The sequence below is a fragment of the Seriola lalandi genome, unplaced genomic scaffold (assembly GCF_002814215.2).
Source record: "Seriola lalandi dorsalis isolate HSWRI2012SDOR001 ecotype SW California unplaced genomic scaffold, Sedor1 jcf7180002054998, whole genome shotgun sequence".
Classification (NCBI taxonomy): Eukaryota; Metazoa; Chordata; class Actinopteri; order Carangiformes; family Carangidae; genus Seriola; species Seriola lalandi.
Genome location: NW_019525547.1, coordinates 484,730 through 497,042, shown reverse-complemented (window position 1 = coordinate 497,042; position 12,313 = coordinate 484,730).

Below are 12,313 nucleotides of genomic sequence, written 5' to 3'. Positions count from 1 at the left end.
GTCTGACTCCGCCCCTAACTCCCAGTTAATTCATAAATGGGCAAAGAGGAGGAGCGTGTGTATATGGTTAGGGTTAGGTTCATGCCGGTTTGTGGCCCACTTTCCACTCAAAGAGGCCACGCCCTCAATTCTACATAACTTTAAGCCTTAATAAAATGTAAACAGGTGAGTTATATAAACAGGTGTCATGAAGGAGGAAATTAGCTCTAGAGACCAAAACTTTGTGTTTTTGTACCAGGCTGTAAACATGTTTATTCCTGCTGTTAAGTTGGACATTTTAACATGTGAGTCTATGGAGACTGACTCACTGATGGAGCCAGACTCTAGTGGTCAGTAGAGGAACTGCAGCTTTTGGTTCTTCCGTCCAGGCTTAAGTTTTCAACCTCAGAGGTTGATGCTTGTGCTTTCCTGGTTGATGGACCACCTGCTCTTCCTCCTGAGCCACAGATACCCAAACAAAAATAAAACAATGGCTTACAACATTAATACAGGGGATAAACAGATGAAAAAACACATGACTAGGTTACTCCTGTTGTGAGACACTGATCAGCTGCAGGTTGTGATGAATGAAGCTGTGCAGCATTCTTTTTTTTTTTTTTTGGTGATTTTTTCAACAAGGCCAATGTATGTTTTGCCGTGGCTTCAAAAGAAACATGCAAATTTCAATTGTGCTTCAAGTGTTTGGCAGAGACGAGGATGAGGAAGAAGAAAGTAGAGGAGGGGGGAGGGGGAGGCGGGCTAGAATTAGAGGAGTTTGGAGCGAGGCAGCAGAGGAGTCAGGACAGTGCCAGATCCATGACTGCGTCTTGGCCTCAAAAAAGAGAGGGGGAGTGAATGCAGCCTTTGAATAGCAGTAATGAGAGCAGGCAGCCTCTGGACTGCAGACAGAGAACTGCAGCCAAGTATTGACCCAGCTGACAGCTAGCTGCCAGACGATGCTAGCTAGTTAGCAGCACTGGGTCAATTTTCTACTGGATCCCCTTCAACTCAACTCAATTCAACTGGGTAAGATTTCTGCTCCAGTCTAGCTGTTGAAGGGGCTCTCTCACACACACACACACGCACACACGCACACACGCACACACACACACACACACACACACACACACGCTACTAGTATTCTTTTCTAATGGAAAGTGTGTGCTTGCATAATAAGTGTTTTTGTTGTGTTTTTATCTCTGGTTTGTGTTTTTGTCAGAGCGCTGGCATCACAGGGGAGGGTGACATGAACAGATGGGGGTAACTTCAGAATGAATAAAGTATTTAATCACAGATTTGAGACATGATTGTTTTCTTCAACTGTCAGATGGAAACAACACAAGCACCTGACTTCCTCCTGTTTCATAAATACTTCTGGGCTGCTGGTTGAAATGAGGCTGGCATTCTTCTCCAGGGGACAGTTTTATATGATACACAATATTGCACAATTGCACTAGACAGAATAATTTAAGTTTCTAAAAGTCAGATAGTAGGGTATATAAAAACGTGTGTGTGTGTGTGTGTGTGTGTGTGTGTGTGTGTGTGTACAGCTAAAAGCGGTTCACTGACAGATCCAGCACAACTGTTTAAATCAGAACCTTCTGTCAATCAATTAATCAGTTGAACACAAACCTGTCTCCTTCATTAGTGATACATCTTACTGAAAGATGTGCGTATACAGGCGACCAGCTGGATCTCTCAGGGTGTTTTTCTGTAGCTGACATTGACCTCTGACCTTCCTGTGCAGGGACAGCGAGAGGAGAGAAAAAAAGATTACATGGATCAATAGAGTATTGCATTAGAAGCTAACAGGAACGGTGAGCTAATGGCTTCACGTGTAGATTTGTGTTTCTGGCTGAAGGCGACACACTGTCAGCATCGCTGTTTGTCCAGCTGCTGCTGATCACATCTGACACTTAATAGGCTTTAAACACTAACTGACACATCTGGCATCAGCACACTGACATGTGACAACAACAGTGATAAAGAAGTACCACAGGCTGACAGACACACACCTCAGCACAGTGCAGCTGGCACACACACACACACACACACACACACACACACACACATACAACATAGCTGTATTAGTCTAATTAATTAGCTGGTTGAGCTTCTGTATGTTTTGATATGATCTCTGTCTGTTTTCTGGGTCTGTTCGTTAACATCTGTCTGTGTACAGCCTGGAAACATTAGCATGTCTCCGCACTCTCGGCTTTGAAATGTGAAAAGACAGTGGGATCACTCGATTCAGTGGCTCCGCGGGAAGACACACATTTCTGACTTGAAGAGTCGTTTCCAGTCACATCTGAACAAATCCCATTTGTGTCACTTTAATTTACATTTCACCTTTAGTAACTGAGCCGCTGACATTCAGAGAAACCTGTAATGAGAGCGGCGTGAATTCCTGGAACACCAACCACACAATCCAAATGGATGACAGTCGGCATACACCTTGAACATAAAGAAAATATTCCTGCGGCCTGAAAGTGATTTCAGAAATTTAGCTAATTAACCCTGTGCACTCACCTGGAGAAAGACATCACTCTGTTCAAACCAGAGCTCACACACATACACACACACACACACACACACACTACAGCAAAAATTGGCACAACTTCATTTTTCCAGCGACAAGTCACTTTAACTTTTCAAATATCACAGTCATCAAATATTTACACAACCACCTACGCCCCCATGATCCTGCTCAAAAACCTGCTGCTAAATTTATTATAATTATTATTAATAATTATTACTGTTTTTAGCTATCATTATTGGGGTGGATCGGGGTTGGGGGTAACATGGGTCAGTTGTAACACTTCTGCTTTCTCCTATTGGGAGCAAGTTACAAATCACCTGATTCACCCTATACCTGCTCAATTTAGTCCTTATTCCACATGTGAAAAAGTAGCACCCGCCCACCCTGAGTCCGGTTCTGCTCGAGGTTTCTGCCTCTTAAAAGGACGTTTTTCTTTGCTCTTGGTGTGAATTGTTGAGTCTGTGTGAATAACATAATAAAGAGAAGGTCTAGACCTGCTGTATTTGAAAAGTGCCTTGAGATAACGTCTGTTGTAAATTGGCTTGATTCAATAGTCAATTGCCTAGACAAGTGAGTTTTTACCATTATGATTCATATTTTTGCTGCTTTACAAGTCATATACCACCACTGCAGCAATGGCAGCCTGTTGACAGCCTGGGTTGAGTCCATCTGACATGCATCTCTAAGTGACCTAACGTATCCTGAAAGGAACAATGTGTGAGACATGCCAAAGCATGTTAACACAGGAAATGGCCGTGACATGAGCCTGTAAATAAACCAGCCTGGTTCAAAATGTAACACATTAAACGGAGATAATTAAAATGTGCAAACCAAAAGATTAAGTTTATCTTATGTTATTAGCAGCTTTTTCTGTGTAGTGTTAACTTTCAAGTTACTAATCAGCTTAAACTTTGTCCGTTACACGTAATCAGTTACAGGCCAGCCCATACTGTGATTTAAAAAACGATGATGTTTCATAAATGTGGCAGTGATGAATTGGACCTGGCTGTGCTGATAAGCACGGCCATGCCCTGCTGATGAGCTGCTCGTTTCATATAATGAGTTTTATTGACATGGGTGTCTCAGTGTGATTAGCGGCGCTAATATACAAACAACTGTCCGGCCTCATATTCGACAACAACGGCCTCAGCCTCACAGAGGATGGAGAAGTGACAGTCAGCATTTTGATGAAGCTTTTGAGTCCTCCTGGAACTTCACCACAGTTTTCTTCTCCTGCTGCCATGATGTAACCGTCTGTTGGAAGCTTAGGGTGGTTTAAATGCAGATAGGAGGCTGAATCTTTTGTTTGTTTTAATACCCCCTCTGATGACAATCAAGTGTTTAACCTCGCTAACATCCATATGATGTTTTTATATAATACAAGGCTATAAATAATCAGTCACCATGACAGTGAACCAATGACAGTCTCATAAAAACAGATTCAGACAGCCAGGGTTTCATATGTCACAAACCTCAGGAACCAATCCTGTCAACTTGTGGGGACGGGGGGCGGGGCTAAATAAACCTGAAACCTGACAGTACAGAGAGGGGAGTTAGCATTAGTACAACCGCTAACACTGTGTCAGCCACTGCCAGTTACAAGCTAACAAACAACATAAACAAATAAAAGATGCTAACTACGCTAACCGCTCTGATAGGTCTGCTAGTCTCTGGTTCTGGTCTCAGACTCCTCCTCTGAGTCTGGGTCTGAGGCTCAGACATGTGGCTGAGTCTCTCTGATGTTTCCTCCTCTAACCATCCTGATGCTCTCTGCTCTTTCACCTGTCAGCCTACTGTTGTCCCTGAGCTGCTCCAGTGTCCAGTACAGAGACTATGAGACCTACAATCTGCATCATGGACAGACAAACATTCAGTCTTGGGATGCTGTGATTACACAGCATGTGTTTTACCACTAGGCTAACACGATGCTCCAAAAGGAGTATTTTCATCTCTGTGTGTCTGTGGACCTGATTTCAGACCGAAATACAGATATGACTCATGATGGTGTTTATTTTCTATTATTGCATCAGTCCTGCAATTTTTGCTCCAGTGAAGCATACAGCAACAAACTGAATTCATTTGGTTTTTATTGAGAGAGAACACAGACACATGGAGATTATATATAAAAAATGGAAATCACATTTTATTAAATTTCTAAAGTATTTAACATTTTACAAAAAAAAAAAAAAGTTTGTGTGTTAAATGTTGTCAAGGCACATGCGAACATACAAGAATCTGGCCTGAATACATCAGCATTGAGAAATGGCAAAATTCTGATTGAAATAGGAACTATCTAATGACAGAACAAGTGAACAAGATTAGAGATTTGAGCTCATTTTCAGTGACAAACTTTAGAAATATGACTCATATGTTGTACACAACAGGACTACATGAAGAGAGCCCAAGTGACGACGGACGTTAAGCCGAGACTTCTTGTGTCTCTTGTTGAGTTTTTATTTGTTTCAGTTGTGTTTTCTTTGAAGCACTTAACAGTCCCACACTCACTAATTAAACTCGACATGACTTTTCACTTAGCAGCTGTGTCACTGCAGCGTCCAAACATCTGCGTCGCTGAGATTTCAGTCAATGATATGATGTCATATAACAGTGTGGAGGTATGTCACCTGTTTCCTCACCTTCCCCTCCATTTATCACAGCATTGATTGTGGCCACTGACATTTAGAGACACGGCAACAGCTTACACAGCAGGACCCTTCACTGCTGTCTCGCTCTGAGCTAATTGGCTGAATAGGTCCTGGTCTCGCGGCGACAGCCAATGACGTGTGAAGGGGAGACTGCTGCTGAGTGGGGCAATGCATCAGACTGGACAGATGGATGCTACACACACAAACGCACACATTGTGTATGAAAGTATCCCACACCCTATTATGCATACACACACACACACACACACACACGCACACACACACAGAGACAGGTACATTTGCCAGATGCAAAGACACACGCATGTAGATACAATTTGAAGAGCAGAGCAGTGGCCGGCTGCAGATGTGAGTGATGTAACAGAGACAATAAGAAGCAGATGTTGGGGTTCTGATGCTGATGAGAGAAACCAGAAGCATTTACCTGCCACAGGTCTGACTCTGAACAACAACACCTCATCCCCTTTCCTTCAATTGATGTCACAACCTCCATCAGGGGCCAGTTTGCTCTGGTCATTTCTGGCTGAACCGCTGAACCCTCTTTATTTAGAGCTCTGGGCCACATATCACACACACATCACACACATGACACTGTGTTTACTGTGATTGCTTAAATAAGACTTCTAAAGCCAAAATTTAGGTTACTGTCAGATACCAAGTACAAATCTCACACTAGCACGATATGTAATTTTCTGCCACTTGGGGTCACTCAATCAAAACAACAAAACAAAAGAATGATATCGTGAAGTAGCAAGGGATCATGGGAGTTGTCTTTACCATCATTGCCGTCATTGCAGTCAGCCTCTCCTGGTTTGGATTCCTTCAGTGTCAGTCATCCAGGAGGTTTTTACTAGGAGCTGAATTATCCCCTCACCAAACAGACCAGATTACATCCTGTAAAAACACTGAAAGAAGCGGCTTCATGTTAAAAAAATCAGTGTTTCTCCAAAACTGTCCGGCGGACGCAGGATGTCTCAAAGCGGCTGTGAGCCGGGCTGCTGCTAACGTTTACTCAGCTTGTTTCTCTGGTAATTTACGAGCCAGACGTCCGATGACTAAAATCTATTTACAATATATAGTTAAAAATGACCAAGATCTAAGAACTGCAACATAAAAATGTGGCTTAAAACTGGCTAAAAGGTACATTTTGAGCTTCTGGCAGACAACCACAATGCCAATGCATGCACATAGGAGATGAAAGATTGGACCAAATGAAACAAACCATTGCCATGATTAAAATCACAGATTTCTCTGGTTTGAAGATTGATGGAAACACTTGGGATAATGTGTAGTGTGCTGTGGTCACTTTTGGCACCAGTACTTATTCAGTGGATTGGATGGGTGCGTCTCAGTAGCTTTGCAGTAAATGTAAGCTCTGGCCTTTAAAGCTGGAAAAAAAAAAAGATCATCCCTCCCGCTGAGGATTCACGCAAGACTCATGCAACTGAGGGAACTGGGGGATGCAGAGTTTCAGAGAGAGGTGAGTTTAAAAATTGTTGTCAGGATGTGAGCAGGGGACGGCTCAGTCGTTGTCAGCCATTATCCTCCTTGTCATCACCCTCCATGGCTTTCTTTTTTTTTTTTGCCCCCGTGCTTGTGTATCTAAGACAATGAAACAATCCAGATCCTGAGAAGCACAATAACCGGATACATTTTTCTCTTCTGAGTGAACAACCAGCTGTAATACTCGGGACAGGTCAAAGGCACTGCTGCACTAAATTTACAATGACACCCTTTTTGCGAAGGAGATAAGTGCAGACAGAACTTCTACTGTTACGAACTGCTAATGCAGTTATAACACTGACACTGTTCTTTACCTGCAGGGCTGGGTTTCACCTGAGAGGAAGTCCAGTGCTGTGATTAGAGATACTTCGCCCCATAATCACAGAAATGCATGGTTGTTTTGTAATACTGCCATATTAAAAGTACATGGAGACACTTATCATATGTTAACCTAATATTCTGGCCACAATCTAATGATATTCTACATCTATATTCATCTTATCTGATTGTGTTTTGGTGGCAGTTAAGGGATCAGATAGTTTTTCCCTCGGGCAATAAAATGTCAAAATCAATCATACATGAGTAAAACAATATGAATCAATTACAAGAGGAACTGGAAGAGATAAGGACAGCTGGATTAATGCTGCGCTGAGTTTGAAGCAGATAGGAAGTGAGATAGACAAAAACAGAAGAGAGGAATAAGGACGGTGAAGGATTTGATGTGGAAGACCAGTCACATGAGTCGAAAGCTGCTGCTGGGAAAGACAGGAAGAGTTGGAAAGTGAGACATAATGAGAGAAAGGCTATAATTAGAAAACAGCTAACACATGTTCACATTGGCTTCATTATTCTATTGGTTCAGACTGACAAAGTGAGCGAACTGTCAGCAAGCGCCAGTAGATAAATGTCACCTGGACTAAATGTTTTCTCTGACATTTTAAGACCGACACAACACTATTCAAACTATTAGGCCTCTGATATATGACCGGGAAGTGATCATCATCGTCTCCTCCTTCTCGGCTGTGCAGTGCTGGATTCATCATGCAGGGGATTGTGGGTCTAATCTGTCGTCCCCGGTTGGTCATTTGTCGAATGCCACCCAGAGCGCAAGTGTGGTGTTAGAGGGAACATGAGGATTTAATGGAGATGAATTAAAGCGAAACTAGTTTTCTGTCTTGTAATGCTTGTATCGTTTTATTGTGGCATGTTGAAATGAATTATGTTCGTTTTATATTTGACATTTAATGTCAACATTTTATTCAATGACATGGGCAGATACCAGTATTTCATTGGTTTATTAAGGAGAATTGGATTAGTGTGATTTCTGAGACAAGTTCAGTTGAATCCTGACGGAGGAGATTGAGACATTGCAACTAATTTACAACCAGTTTTATTTACTCTCTTGATTTTTACTTTTTTCTCCCTTTCCTTCTTTTTTTTGGCTCATGCAGTTTCTGAACTCAGCATCACGCCAATAACAGCTACAATATACTGCTTTTCTAAAAGAAGGCTAATAATTGGTTCGATAGTTCGCTCGTCGTCGTTTGGATTGCAGTTAAACTGAAGTAATGTGTTTTAATGAGTGTGGCTGTCGCCTTGAGCCCAGATTCTATTTTGTTTTAAATGTCATATTGTTAATGAGGTGTTTGGTAGGTTGACCTTCGTGTTTGGTTTTGGATTCAGCTGTGAAGAAGTAATATGTTTTAATGAGCCTGCGTGAAGCTCGAGGAGTTTCCTGCCGGTAAAAGGTTAAGGACCCTTGATCTAATGGAGCTGATAGGGGCTATTAGCCCCACACTACTGCAGCTTCTCCATAAGCTTCCTGTTGACTAAGCTACATGTATAATAACAACACCCCAGGGCTCACATGTCCATTAGTCTTACGACATACTGGACTTCATATGTTTGATTGGTGGTTTTAATCAGGCTGTTATTTAATATTGTTCTTGTCTGAGGGCAGAGTAAATCTGTAAAGTGATTCTGAGACATTCTCTCCCTGCAATTATAATACACCGTTTAAGTTATGGAGTCAAATAAAAATGTACTTTATGAAAATGAGGACAAAAATCATCTGATGGAGAAAACTAGAGCTTTGCCAAAATACTCACAACAAAGAAGCAATGCAGCGGTGAGCCAGTTAGTTTAACATCTACCTTTGTGTGGGTTCATGTCGCTGTGCTGTCCGGGATCGCTGGCCTTCAACGTTACAGGTAAAAACGAAAACAAAGTGCTGCTTGGCAGAACATCACCTTGCTTATTTAACAGTGTTTGCTAATGAGCAAGCTTTTTGCTAGCTAGCAAGCTAGGCATGTTTTTCACATACATAAAGATGTTTTTATCAGTATCTATCCATATTGTATCTGTCCAGTGCCCATGTGTTTGGTAACAGCCCAAAATAAGCTCCTCCCTGCTCCCACAGCCCCTCCTCCCCTCTGGTTTCTGTACTTTTATAACAGCACCTCCCTCCCTCCCTCCCTCCCAGCTTCTCAGATAGTACATAACCTACAATACATATAGAGCATATCTTAATCATGGACTGTATGTTGTATAAAGTTTCTGAAGAAAACCCACCTACAGGTCACCGGGTCAGGCCCCAAAATAAGCCTAAGCTTGGAATTTTAGAGGTTCAGCCTTTCAAAACTTTTTCCTTTATGTTTGTTGTCCAGTTTCTCCTTTAAAGGTCAGATATAAGAGTGCTGACAGGGCAACCTGTGCCTAACGCCTCGTTGTAGAGGAAATGGCTTTGAGACTAAACCATTAATTCTAACAAAGGAAGATGGGGACCCATAAAGAGATTTTACCCAGCTTGTGAACTCAGGACCAAAACCAAATCTGGTCAAAGTCTTTCTCAACATCTAATGATGCTGCGATGATTGGAGAATTACTGAAACTGCCTTCTAACATAATCTGGAAAACTATCCGCATATTATTTGTGGAAGGGTGACCTGGGATAAAACCTACTTGGTCTAGATGCACTATTGATGGAAGTACTTTGTTTGGTACCAGAGTCTAATAATCACAAATGAATAAATTTAAAGGTCGATTACTCATCAAGACTGGATCTTTACCTGGTTTTTGGTAACAGAGAGATAGTGGCCCTGCACATGGAGGCGGGCATGGATTCACAGTCCAATATTTCATTAAATAACAATAACAAATATGGAGAAAGCTGCTCTTTAAAACACTTATAGAATTTGTTTTCCAGGGGCGTCGTCCCCCGGCGGTCAGATATAGAGTTAATTAAAGAAGAGACTCAGCGCACATCTCCATGTCTCCCTGAGCTTGTGTGCGTTCATGTAAGAGATGTGCACGGGTGTGAACGCGTGGTACTTCTTTCTGTGGCTGAAACATTTTCATCTTTGAGTACATTTGTCTCTCTGCTGTCTGCGTACATCTGTGTGAAAGAGTCTGTGCTCACGATCAAGCGTGACAGTGTGTAGACCGAGTGCGTGTATATGTGTGTATTACCCAGCTAAAAATAAGCTCTTTGTCTCTGGGAAGAGCTGCAGAGAGGCAGAGTGAGAGGACAACCTTTCTCAGCGTGATCCAATTTTAATGACGCTACAGGAAGTTCACTGATAACATGCACTTGACCACAGAGAGACACAGGAAGCTTTCTTACATGTGTCAGAGCTCAGGTTGGGGGGCAGGTGACTGTAGAAGGACCCCATTTCGAGATGTCAACTGCAGCCAGAGGCATTTCGAACAGGTATTGCTGAGAAACAAGCTTTATACCAAATTGAATTGCACATAATCTCTGGAATCGTGGAATTTACCAGCAAATGACAGAAGAAATGACTGACAGCTCAAAAGTACAACAGATAAAATGGTACCTTTTAAAGGATAGGAAGTCACTGATGCACAGTTAATCTTCTTCTTAACTCCCCCCATTGTTGCATCCACAGTTTTTTTTTTTCTCCCGTTTCAAACCGCAGAAACTAAGCATTTATTCTCTTATAACTTATTCACTCGGCTCTAATAGTACCAGGGGACGTCCGGTGATTTGTAATAATTGCGGAAACTGCCAGTGATTTCAACGAATCTGCAGCGTTTGTAATTTGTAAACTAAAAGTGAAAATTGCCTTCCACACTCCGCTGAAGATAGAGCCCCGAGATAATACTAATCCTGTATGAATCAAACTCTGCAATCTCACTCGTAATTCGTTGTTTCTCCCTTCTTTCTGTTGCGTTCCGCCTATCATCCCAATAAGAAGGAGTGGAGAAAGAAAAGTCTTAAATCAATTTTCAGCTCAAACTTCAGACACAATTCAACTTTGTTGTGAATCTGTTTGATGAAAATCCTGATGTTCCAGACTAATGCATGAGCTGCACAAGGGCCCTGCATTAAAATCTGTTCTGTTCTGTTTTAATCCTTTCATACTTCCTGTTTGATGTATTTTGTGTCAGAAATGACACCCTTTCTTCTGAATGTCACAGCCTGGTCGAACCAGAACACACAGACATGGAACATGGGATCAAAGTAAGAGCTTTTCCGATGCCTCCTGAGGATAAATGTCCTTAACCACATTTCGAATTCATGAGAAGCCTCAACGTTCATCGCTGACCTTGGAAACAACAGCTTGATCTTACCTCAAGGTCCACTTGCTTCGTTTTTTATAAAACTTTTTTATCAAACCTCTCAGGACTTAGGTCCATGTCATAACAGCCAAACCATCTCCATGACAACTGAACAAACTCCAAAGGGAACAAAGGGACCAGAGAACAGCACAAGCATGTGCACTGACAAATAAATTACAATATTTCTCTCTTAAATGCAGGAGTGGAAGTATAAAGTCGCATAAAATGGAAATAAGTAAAGTTCAAGCATTGTACTTAACTACAGTACTTAGAGTAATGTACTTCATTACTTTTCACCACTGCCGATATAATTACTGAGCCCTCGGCACACAAACTCCTGCATTCCTGAGAGAAAACAAAGATGGAGACTATTAAAGAAGCTAATATCAAAAAGGTAAAAGACGAACTAAACCACCACAGACACACAAAGACTATTAACATGAAATAATAAATAGTGTATTGACGTCAAAACGTATCTGTATAAAAACTAATCCAACATTGTGTCACTGCTCATGACTGAGCACTAGTGTTTGCTAACATTAGATCATATATGACATTTTATATTGGTAAAGAATCGACAAGCTGACACTGGAAATGAAATGGTGTGCTATCAGCTAGCTGACATTAGTTAGCTAAACTGTAACTTAAGGTAAAGTCAGAAACAAGCTAACATAAGCGTTCATTCGTAGATACTTGACACAACCTCATTCAGAAACTCCGAAGAAAGTAAAGCGTATCAAACAAGCTAGATAGTTGCTGCTGACATTTACCTACAGTGTCTCAGTTTGCGTGTGAGATGCACCGGAGCAGAGAGTTGAGGACGGAGCCACTGATCGAGTGAGGCAGGCAGATGAGATGTCACGGTTAAGAAATGGTACGGTCCACTTTAGGGGGAGTCTGAAATTGTATCACAAGATTCTTTCAGACATGTAGCATTTAATATTTACAATTATAGGTATTACAATTACAATATTTACAATTACCCCCCGAAGCTGTTGTTTTTACCTCTTTTGGGGGGAGTCCAAGTCTTAATCAGAACCCCCCCCCCCCC